Consider the following 12,167-nt stretch of genomic DNA (forward strand, 5'->3'; position numbering starts at 1 on the left):
CATATCAATGGCAGTGTTTAGATTATGTATAGCCTCAGCTCGGCTGGACCCTATTCCTCCCTCATTTCAACAATGGCTTGCTCGATTACTGGTGACCTATAATCTACAGAAAGCTACATATATGCAAAAGGGGCATAGAGAAAAAAAGAAATGGGCTGGATTTGGCAATACTTTGCCAACTGGATGGAACAATTGAACATATAAATCGCATCTATACCGTACTAATATTGTATGCTGCTTTATAACTAGAAGATGGAGATATAACGTAGAACCGATAGCTTTATTGCCACTGTAGCTGTTATATATACTGTGCTATTGCACCTTGAATTTGCACTTTGAATCTGTTGCTAAAAAGATTGGATGGTGATTAGGACTGAATACCTGGGCTTTGAATATGCACTTACACTTTGTGGATTTGTTTTTTGGGGTTGCTGAGCAGGCTGCCACAATCTTTTCAGGTCTCAGTACCTCTCACAGGTGCACAGGTGCATTTCCACAAGTTCATCAGCTCAATGGCTCAAGGGAACCTTTTCAAACAGGAAGGGGTGGGAGCACACTGCTTCACATCCCAGCACAGTTCGCCCATTAGCATTCTGGTCAATGCAGCCCATGGCACATGCTTACTTCAAAATTCACTGGAGTATTCCATCAAACTTGATGCAAGTTAGTAGTGTTAATCTATAGACACGTGTTTCAGGATATCATCCGTCATCAGTACAGATAAAAAAAAAAATTGTTTGGGGTTGCTGAGCAGGCTGCCACAATCTTTTCAGGTCTCAGTACCTCTCACAGGCGCACAGGAGCATCTCCACAAGCTCGTCAGCTCAATGGCTCAAGGGAGCCTTTTCAAACAGGAAGGGGTGGGAGCACATTGCTTCACCTCCCAGCACAGTTCACCCCTTAGCATTCTGGTCAATTCAGTTCATGGTACATGCTTACTTCAAATTTCACTGGAGTATTCCACCAAAGTTGGTGCAGGTTAGTGCTGTAAATCTGTAAACACGTGTTTCTCGATATCATCCGTCAACAGCACAGATAAAAACTAATTTTATTTGGGGTTGCTGAGCAGGCTGCCACAATCTTTTCAGGTCTCTGTACCGCGCACAGGGGCATCTCCACAGGCTCGTCAGCTCAATGGCTCAAGGGAGTCTTTTCAAACAGGAAGGGGTGGGAGCACACTGCTTCACTTCCCAGCACAGTTTGCCCCTTAGCATTCTAGTCAATGCGGTTCATGGGACATACTTACTTCAAATTTCACTGGAGTATTCCACCAAAGTTGGTGGAGGTTAGTGCTGTAAATCTGTAGACATGTGTTTCTGGATATCATCCGTCATCAGTACAGATAAAAACAAATTTTATTTGGGGTTGCTGAACAGGCTAGCACAATCTTTTCAGGTCTCAGTACCTCTCACAGGCACACAGGTTCATCTCCACAAGCTCGTCAGCTCAATGGCTTAAAGGAGCCTTTTCAAACAGGATGGGGTGGGAGCACACTGCTTCACCTCCCAGCACAGTTCGCCCCTTACCATTCTGGACAATGCAGTTTATGGTACATGCTTACTTCAAATTTCACTGGAGTATTCCACCAAAGTTGGTGTAGGTTAGTGCTGTAAATCTGTAGACACATGTTTCTGGATATCATCCATCATCAGTACAGATAAAAATAAATTTTATTTGGGGTTGCTGAGCAGGCAGCCACAATCTTTTCAGGTCTCAGTACCTCTCACAGGCACACAGGTGTCCCTTCCTGCGCATAACCAAACCTAAAATTCCAGTTTGTAACTTACGTGTGTGCAGCTTAATGCAGCACACATGTAAGTTTCAAAATGGCATTTTAGAAAAAGGTTTGTTTATGTACAGGAAGGGACACCTTCCTGTACTTAACCGAACCATGGCATTTTACTTTTTCCATGTGTGCTGCTCAAGGCAGCACACATGGAAAAACAAAAAAAGAGAGAAGAAATAATGCATTTCTCCTTTTTTCGCCATCTTATGACCAGGATATCCTTGTCTTGTTTGGCGCTGCCACCTATTATCGCTACCCTTGATAATAGGTGGTAGCGTCAAATTGAATGGGTGTTGCGGTGGAACGCCCACTGCACGCCCCCTTTCACGCTACGTTTAGCGTTAAAGGGGCACTATTATCAAGGCAGCGTTAAGCTACTTAGCTTGGCTTTAACCCACGTTTAGTGGCTTAACGCTGCCTTGATAATAGGGAGCTGACCCTATCGCCACCACAACGTCACAAAAAGTGACATCGTGGTGGCAATAGGGACTTGATAATATGCCCCTTTGAATCTGCTGCAAAAAGATGGAATGGTCTAAGAGATGACTGGAGCATATTCACAAGGACACATCGCCGATTAAGCTGCACATTTCCACCACAAAAGTGGCGATAGATTTATCGCCCTATTCACAAGCCTGCGCTAACAGCCGACATCGTCAGCTTACCTGCGATAGCTGCTGCCAACAACATCGCAAAGGCTGACAGCTACAATTAACGATAATCATATGCAGAGTAGGTGTTCTCGTCCAAAAACTCACAGTAACACCACTTCGCGATATTCTCATTATTGGACTTGGCCCTTCTGGAAAGTTCACCCCTAAAACTTTTTGCATTTATCCTAGCCTTTTTTCTATGGTGTATTAGTGGTTTTAGGCCTCTAGGTGCTTTTACACTGTGTCCCGGTGGAAAGTGCGTGCGCTCTGTGTATGTTTTAGTGAGACTGACCTGCCCTCCCATAGGAATGCATGGGGGATCTGACTGACCGTGTTAAGTCCTGATGTGAGAGGAGTGCAGGGTCGAGTTTGGTAGGTGCGAACTCGTGAGATAGAATGCTGCGCAATGAGGTGTGCGGCGTTACTGTGTCTAGTGTAGAAGTGCCACTTCTAGAAGCTGGCATGTCTGTGTAATAAATGTGAAGTGACTGTCTGGCTTTGTGATTGGCATCTGTGCCTGGATTCAGGAGTCAGGATGGGTCTGCCCCGGTGGTGAATGGAGAGATCTGCATGTTGATGGCAGGGAGGAGTACACCTGGGACCTGAATAGGGCTGGACTTTCCCTCCACAATGCTGGCTCCACCCCCTGTGGTGCGTCTGATGTCCCTGGCCGGTCCTGTGAATAGGGAGAGGGGCTGAGAAAAACAAAGTGCTCAGGAACCAGTTGCATCTGGTTCGCCCCTTCCCTGCACCTTTGGAGACAAAGGATTTTGTGTATAAAAGAGGGGCTGTGACCCCATAAAAATGTTCTTGTTCTTGACTTGAAACTACCAGGGGCGTGCTGCTGCTGGGGCTCAGGGGAAGGCTTGCCTCCCTGGGCCCTGCCCAGCCCCTGGGTGCCTGGAGGACTGTTTCTTTGGACCCTTCTTGCTTTTATTGATACCTAAGCACTTGCTCTTCTCCAAGCAGGACTCTGGCTTTCAAGCGCCCTGGGAGCACTTTATTTTTATGTTGCCCAGAGAGAGGAGCTAGCGTCGGCAGCATTGTGCTTCAGGAAGAGAGTGAGGGAATCCCCCAGCGTAGGGAGTCCCCGCAGTGTGCCTTGTTCGGCGGGAGCCCACCCCGCTTATACTTTTATTTCTTTATTTAAATTGCGGGTGCCCACCCTGCTTTTGCGTATTTACTAACGGGAGCCTACCCCGTATTGCCCACAGAGAAATCACCGCCGCGGCCCGAGCCAGAATGGAATCTCTTCCGGGCCGCTGCCCAGCGTGACCCGGAAGGAAGGCGAGACTATTCCCGTGGGTCGGGCTTCCAGGAAGGAAGGGAAGCCCCGCGAGTGAGGAATGCTGGCGGAAATGGCGACGCGGTGCTCCCATTTGAAAAGGAAGAGCCCCGCGGTGGCAGCAGAAGAAAACAAAAGTCCCGGGTCCCAGGAGGAGGTCCGGGTGAAGAGTTGACATGGCCGCCGATGGCAGCGCGGGGCTCCCGTAAGGACAGGGAAGCCCCGCGTGCGGGAAAAGAAAGAAGCAGCACGACGCTGCCACCCTGTACACCGTGGCATCAGGAGAAGTGCTGCCGGTCCCAGTCAAGCCCTGTGGAGACCGGAGCAGCACGGCGGGAGGAGTCCGAAGTCCTGGGTCCTGAGAGGGGGCCCAGGTGAAGGCCCGGGGCAGCGCCAGTGAGCTGGTGAGTGGGGCTTGAATATGCAGTGCCTGGGAGAGGCACACAGTCAGAGAAGCCCCGACCGGCAGTGGGCCACTCCAACCTCGGGGTCATGTTTATTTTAGGAGCCAGTGCGCTCCGTGGGGGCACAGCGTTCTCAGAGCCAGGTGGCTCCAACGCCCCACCGACGTTGTCTTAGAGCCCGTGCGTGGCTCCAGCGGGAGCAATGTTATTTTAAAGAGCCCCCAACAGGGCCCGAAGGGCACCGTTGTGCCAGGGCCCCCTTTGTCCTTCCCCCCACAGTTCATTAGGGGACACATGTTCATTTCCAGAGCCAGATGGCTCCCACGTTTTGCGCATTGGTTGTTCGAGAGCCTAGAGGGCTCCAATGATTGGCGCAGTTTGTTCTGGAGGGCTAGTGAGAACCCCCTGCCACAGTTTAACTTCACAGCTGCCCAGCCAGTAGTGAGCAGCTGCACCGTTTAGGTCTTTCTTCCTAGGGACTTGCGTTTTGTGAACTCAGGAGTGGGACGCACTCCTTCGCCCCTACTTTGGCCTTTCACAGCTGCGCAGCACTTAGTGCCAGCTGCAACGTTTAGGCCCTGTTCTTGTCCCCAGCTGCCCAGCAAGTAGTGGGCAGCTGCTACGTTAGGTTCTGGTGCAACCTGGACCCTAATGTGATTTAGGTGCTATTGTGATTTATATACTAAGGCTTTGGGTGTTAGGAAATGTACCGTGTGTAGTATGTTTTGCGCACCCTGTGTTTTATACCTCTAGATATGATTTCTGCATAGGAGGTTGTTTTACCTGTTTAGGTTTATGTTTGGGAGATTATACTTCCCTGTGTGATGTACGCCCCAAGTGTAATTATACTTAGGAGGTAGGGTCTAATGCGTTAGACTTGTGAGAGATTGTATAATGTGTTTATGCCCCTGTGATGTATACAGGATAGGTTTTATACCTGATTCTATTGTGATAATGCTGAGGTCATTATTGCACCAGTAGTTACTGGTTGTGCTCTACAGTTACAATTTGTGTTACAGTTGGTATATGTTCTACATTTACAATTGGTGATTTGTGCTAATTCTGACAGTGGTCCATGTGGCCCTGTCTTGTGTAAATCGTCCCCTGTAAAATTCTGCCCAGTGCCAGTTGGCACAGTGTAAATTATGTGATTATCATCTAATGTGTTTATTATAATACAAAGGCTATTTTTTATATATAACCTTGTGTGGAGTTTCATTTGTGGTGGGCCTAGGGTGTTGTTGCTGTGTGCGCGCACAAACGCTTTACACATTGCCTCCAGGATAAGCCTGACTGCTCGTGCCAAGCTACCAAGGGGGTGAGCAGGGGTTATCTTTGGCGTGTAACTCCCCAGCCCTGACTTAGAGTGGTGGTCTCTGCCTGGCTTTGGCACAAGCCTTAGCCAACCAGAGATCCCATTTGTAACACTCATCGACCAGGCAGATGTGGCCCAAAAACAGGCGATAAGGCACGTTAGCAGCAGGGACTTAAGACCTGCTTTTTTCTTGTCTTAAGTAGGACAAAAACCTGAAGTATAAAGGGAGCCCAGCCCAGAGCCACATCTGAAGACCAACAGATGCCATGGAGCTACTAATCATGCAGCTTGGAGACCCAAGAAGGCCACAACACCCACCACCACCACCCCCAGGACCACCCCCCCTGGACTACCACCGAGGCAGCGCAGAAGAAGACAGCAGACCTTCTGAAAACACACCAGCCTCAGAGACTTAACGCCAGAGGATATCATTGCCCATTACAGGCTCAAAAGGACAACCATCCTCCGCATCCTGACCCAAATTGCCCACAGGCTGACAGTACCAACACAGCGGACAACCAACATCCCTCTGCAGACAAAGCTGCTGGCTGTGCAGCACTTGTTGGCCTCTTGTACCTTCCAACCAACAACTGCCAGAGTCGGAGGAGTCTCACAGTCAGCCCTATCAAAGTTCCTCACAGCTGTCTTGGATGCCATCATCAGCTTGATACCCCAGCACCTTCACTTCCCCCACACTGTGCAGGAACAGCTGGAGAACAAGCAAGGCTTCTATGCAATAGCTGGCTTCCCGCACATGTTGGGGGCAATTGACTGCACACATGTCCTACTTGTGACCACTGCTGACACTGCTCACAATTACCGCAACAGAAAGCCCACTCATTCCATCAATGTGCGGGCAATAGTGGACCACCGGGGACTGTTCACCAATGTCGTCGCCAACATCCCAGGCAGTGTGCATGATTCCTACATCTTCCGAAAGTCCATCATCAACCAGCGCTTTCAGGATGGCACATATGGAAATGGATTGCTCGTTGGTAAGTACCAACGGAACACACCACACACCTCAACTCCACAATCATACAACTCACAACTGTGGGAATGCACACGAAACAAAATCACATACAACATGTCAAACAACATGCCCACCTACCAGACACAACAACACAACTGTGGTAACAGGGGCCAGACATGTAGATAAACCATCCACAAAGGCATAGCCCCTCTGCCACACAATTGCAGAATGGTAAACAAGAATATGCGAGGGAGGTACATGAACCATGAATAAGAATGTACACAATGCCAAGTGTGGTGGTGATGTGCTGGACAGTCTTGAGTATGCAGGGCAAAAACATGTCCATGTGGACATATACTGCTGGTGTTTTTAGTGTTGTGGACAGTGGACGCAACCATGTTACCACAGGCAGTGGGGAAGACCTTGGACATGTAGCTATGTCGCTCCCCCTATAAGCGTAAGCATAGTGGGCTGGCGTATGTCAGTCCAGCATAGGAGTGTGAATAAATAGCCCGGGGCTCTGGGCGTGGTTCACTTCCGGGATGGCCACCAAAGTAACTACTGCGTGTGTCTCTGTGTCCGCCATATCTTGACCATAGGCCTACATACATGTGGCCGACCACCTTCAACTGACAAATCTACACTGGCGACGAGGTGGCTACACCACACGTCACACGGTGCACATCTTGTCATCGCCTGCAGGGGCGTGTCTACCAGGGTGGCGCCCCTCACCCTGCCACGAGGCCACTGCCGTGACTGGTGGTGCCTGCGCGATCCAGTGCGCCTGCTGCACCCCAGCCCGCTGGTCCCCAGACCCATCTGGCGCCCAGCAGTGATTGCCTGCCTCTGCGCACCCAGGCCTCACTGCTCACCTGCTGCCACCTCGTGTCTCCAAGAGGGCCCACCACATGCAAGTGGAATCTTCATGCCCGAGGCCTGCGAGCCTGGCAGCCTCCTCAGCCAATCGCTGGTGTCCACGCACTAGGCCCCCACCACACCCGGCAGCACCGCACTGCGGAGTTCTGTGTGTGCTGACTGCTCCCTTTGGCCTACACTGCGGTCCAGCAGGTCTCAGTCAAATCCATTCCAGTCCGGCCCAACAGGCCTACTGCATCATCGCAGGCTGCACACCCGCTCAGCTCTACAGGTGCCACTCCCTCCGTGCACCGCAAGTCATCGCCACGTGGTGGTAGGCCCGTGCCGGACGCAGTGCCTGAGGTGACACTATCTCTGTCCACCACAAGTCACTGTCCAGCCTCCAGGCCACTGCATCATCGCAGGCTGCACACCCCTCAGCTCTTCCGGTGGGCCTAGCTCAGTGCACTACAAGTCATCGTCCAGCCTCCAGGCCACGGCATCATCGCAGGCTGCACACCCGTTCAGCTCTTCAGCTGGGCCTGCCTCAGTGCTCCACAAGTCATCGTCCAGAATCCAGCCCACGGCATCATCGCAGGCTGCACACCCGCTCAGCTCTTCAGGTGGGCCTAGCTCAGTGCACCACAAGTCACCGTCCAGCCTCCAGGCCACGGCATCATCGCAGGCTGCACACCCGCTCAGCTCATCTGGTGGGCCTAGCTCAGTGCACCAAAATTCACCTTCCAGCCTCCAGGCCATGGCATCATCGAAGGCTGCACACCCCTCAGCTCTTCCGGTGGGCCTAGCTCAGTGCACTACAAGTCATCGTCCAGCCTCCAGGCCACAGCATCATCGCAGGCTGCACACCCGTTCAGCTCTTCAGCTGGGCCTACCTCAGTGCACCGCAAGTCATCGTCCAGAATCCAGGCCACAGCATCATCGCAGGCTGCACACTCGCTCAGCTCTTCAGGTGGGCCTAGCTCAGTGCACCACAAGTCACCGTCCAGTCTCCAGGCCACTGCATCATTGCAGGCTGCTCACCCGCTCAGCTCTTCCAGTAGGCCTAGCTCAGTGCACCACAAGTCACTGTCTAGCATCCAGGCCACAGCATCATCACAGGCTGCACACCCGCTCAGCTTGTCTGGTGGGCCTAGCTCAGTGCACCAAAATTCACCTTCCAGACTCCAGGCCACGGCATCATCGCAGGCTGCACACCCGCTCAGCTCTTCAGGTGGGCCAACCTCAGTGCACCACAAGTCATCGTTCAGCCTCCAGGCCACGGCATCATCGCAGGCTGCAGACCCACTCAGCTCTTCAGGTGGGCTACCTCAGTGCACCACAAGTCACCGTCCAGCCTTCAGGCCGCAGCATCATCGCAGGCTGCACACCCACTCAACTCTTCAGGTGGGCCTAGCTCAGTGCACCGCAAGTCATCGTCCCGTGGGGTACCTCACAAGTCCGCCTCCAGCAGCCAACAGCATGTCCTCTGTAACGCCATTGGAACCCTTCCCAGTCAGGGGGCCACCCCATCCCAGGCAGGCCGCTGGAAAGCCTGGGTGGAATGTCTGGAGATGTACTCCGAAGCGCACGACATCCCAGCGCCACCACTGCGGCCCAGGCGTAGGCATGTGAGGAGTATGTAGAAATGGCATGGGGCTCTGGGCGTGGTTCAGTTCTGGGCTCAGGGCATGGTTCAATTCTGGGCTGGCAACAAAAGTAACTATGGCGTGTGTCTCTGGTGTAGTGTCGCCATCACCCGGTCCTTAATCGACAGTGTTTCTATGTAGCATGCACCTGGAGTGCGGGCTCGCCCGGATGGATAAATAAAAGAGCACCTGACCGCTCGGGGTCTAGGCTCATACATGCCAACTGTTATGTGTGTATCTTCATTGCCGCAGCATAAGCCAAAGGCCTAGCCTCAACCGCAGCATGAGTTCAGCCAGGCCTGAACTCTACATCTGTGTCCTCCCTATCCTTACCATAGGCCTACACACATGTGGCCACCCACCTTCAACGGCCCACATTACAGTGTTGTCAGGCTTGTGGACAAGCGCAGACAGGCATGACAAATATGTGCCGTAGGAGTGCAAGTAATGCAACCGCGCAGCGCACACAAGTAAATAGGCTCGGGGAGGGAGGAGCAGCTGTGAGGCTACGTAATACACATTGATCCTGTAAATTTGCCAGAAGCAATACATGGCAAACATGAATCCCAAGGTCGCACAAATCACATGCCACAAAACTTTCAGTCTGCCAACACAGCATACAGAACCACCAAATAACACTAATCTCACTTACCTCTCACAGGTGATTATGGATATGCATTCTGCCCGTGGATGATGACGCCTCGAGCATCCCGGCCCAGAGGCAGTACAATGTGGCCCACAAATGCACCAGGGGCATTGTTGAGCACACATTTGGTGTGTTAAAGTCACATTTTAGGTGCCTGGATATCACAGGTGAATGACTCCTGTACAGCCCAGAAATAGTAAGCAAGATGATCATTGCATGTTGTTTATTTCACAACATATGTGTATGCAACAATGCCCCATGGATCCAGTTGCCAGATGCACTGGACGATGATGAGGAAGATGAGGCAGGTGGACCACACCCCACTGCAGCTGCAGCAGGAATAGCCCAAAGGAACACAATCATTAACAATTTCTTCGCATGAGCAAGTCACATTGTGTCTGACCTTAGCAATCAAGATCTCTTCCCCGGGTATTTTGGCCAATCTGTTAGTGCCGTATACACCCTTGCGCCCTCTGCGCTCCTTGGGGCAAAGCCTGGTTACCTCGGGTGAAACGTGCACGTGCCGGTAGACGGTCGTTTTGCAGCTTAGCGGCTAAACTTTGGAACTCCCTTCCCTCCCAGATCTACTATCTGATGTTCGGGAAGGATATCAAAACCTATCTCTTCCCCCCGGCTTAGGCCTTAGCCTCTATGTCTTGTTGCTGGCAGAGCCGGTACGCCTCCTTGCTGAGGCACCTGTTGCGCTATAAAAGATTGGTTAACATAACATAACATGGAACAGTAGAAAATGACCACATGAACAGCATGTGCAAATAAATTCATTGCAACATGCATTCCCTGTGTGCATTTCAGTCCTCTGTATTAACACATCACTCTGACAAGTGTAAGTGCAACATTAAGTGATAACAGTCTCACAAATAGCAAAAAGATGGTGGGTATGTCACCTCTGTACACAGAGGCTGTTTAGGGTGTCACGTATTCGAAATGCCATTTCAGGGTGTCAAATGTAGTACGTAATCCCACTCATCAGCGTATCACATGTGTACAAAACCATGATATGAAGGCTGTCATTGGTGTCCAAAAAAGACAACAGGGTGTCATTTGGGGTCAAATATGACATTTCGGGTGTAATTTGGTGTCAGATATGAAACACCCTGATGCAGAGATGCACCCTGTGACTCACGTCCCACAACATGAGCAACGTGGACGTAAGGGGGATGACGTCAGGGGTTGTTTGTGCACGTGGATGTGACAGAGTATGACCTACTCCTTAACGGATGTGGTCTACTCTCAGTCACCTCAGTGTTGTGGCGTGCTCCGTATCATGATAATTGTACTGCAACCATGCTAATCATCATGCAGTGTCACTTGCATTGTCAGTGTGGCTCATGGACCATTAGCTTTGCTGGGTTCAGCACATGTGCATGGGTTTGTTGTGAGATTAGTGATGTGTGGGGAGGGCCCCTTCTGGGCACATTGTCGACGGGGGCCTAATTGCTGTTTCTATGTGTGCTGCAGTATGCTAAGGAGATCAGGGACATGATTCGGAGTCATTGTGGATGTGCACTGTGCTATACTTAATTGTGCATGTGTGCCATTGTGCTCATCTCCCCCATCCCCCCAGTCCCTGGTCGTTACTCACCCTGTTGCTGTTGGGTCAGGTCATGTTGAGCAGTGTCCGGTCCCCCAACACCTGCCACTGTCTCCCCACTGATGACTGTGGACACCATTTCCTCCATCTCATCCAGCTCCTGCTGTGGAGCTGGACTCCCACCTCCAGTCTGCATTGCTGCTTTCCGGTTGTTAGCGAGTTTCAGCTTGGTTTTGCGCTTCACATAATTCCAGCGCTTCTTGGTACTTCACTTCGACTGCATTCACCTTGGCCAAGATGGACTGCCATATTGCATTTTTAGTTCCCAATGACACAGTGGAGGTGATGAACAGTTGTTGCTGGTGTTCTATCACCTCCGTAATCAGGATCTTGTTTTTCTGCGAACTGAATCGCGGGTTCCTCTTCTTCTCCTTGCCCTTCTCCTTCCCCGAGGTTCTTGGCTGGTCTTCCGGGGGGTTTGTGAGGTTCTGGTTGGCCTGTGTAGTTGCTCCAGCTTCCTCCATGGTGCTTCTCAATTGTTTGGGTTTGGTTTTGGGGTTTTTTGCAGCTTTTGTGGTGATTTTTCCCGCATGACGTGGGTATAGCAAGCCTGGCACTGATTTTCGCTGATAATTGTATCGCTGTTGAGCCCATCACAACTTTTTTCAGGTTCAGGTTTCCTTTTTTATTGGCATCCCGGTAATTTTAATGTGGACATTTGATGCGTTATCAGGACACTATCGCCTTTTGCCAGTATGTTGAGAATACGCCGTTAACACAGCATTCGTTTCCCGTGATAGACGGTGCTATGTAAAATTGCATTAACCTAGGTCGGCGATAATTATCACCCGTTCTTGAGAATATGCCAACTCTCTTTTAGCTAAGGGTTTAAGCTATGTAATTAGGAACTACAGTAAGCTCTATTTTGGATGGTGATTTGTTATATTATTAATGAAATCTACGCTATTTATACACCGCACTAATGCATCCTTGACTTTACTGTTAAGAGAGGAATTGTAAATAAGTTACACTTTTTAGCTGTATAACAGAAA

Source organism: Triturus cristatus, chromosome 5_2, assembly GCF_964204655.1.
Source record: "Triturus cristatus chromosome 5_2, aTriCri1.1, whole genome shotgun sequence".
NCBI classification, from domain to species: Eukaryota; Metazoa; Chordata; class Amphibia; order Caudata; family Salamandridae; genus Triturus; species Triturus cristatus.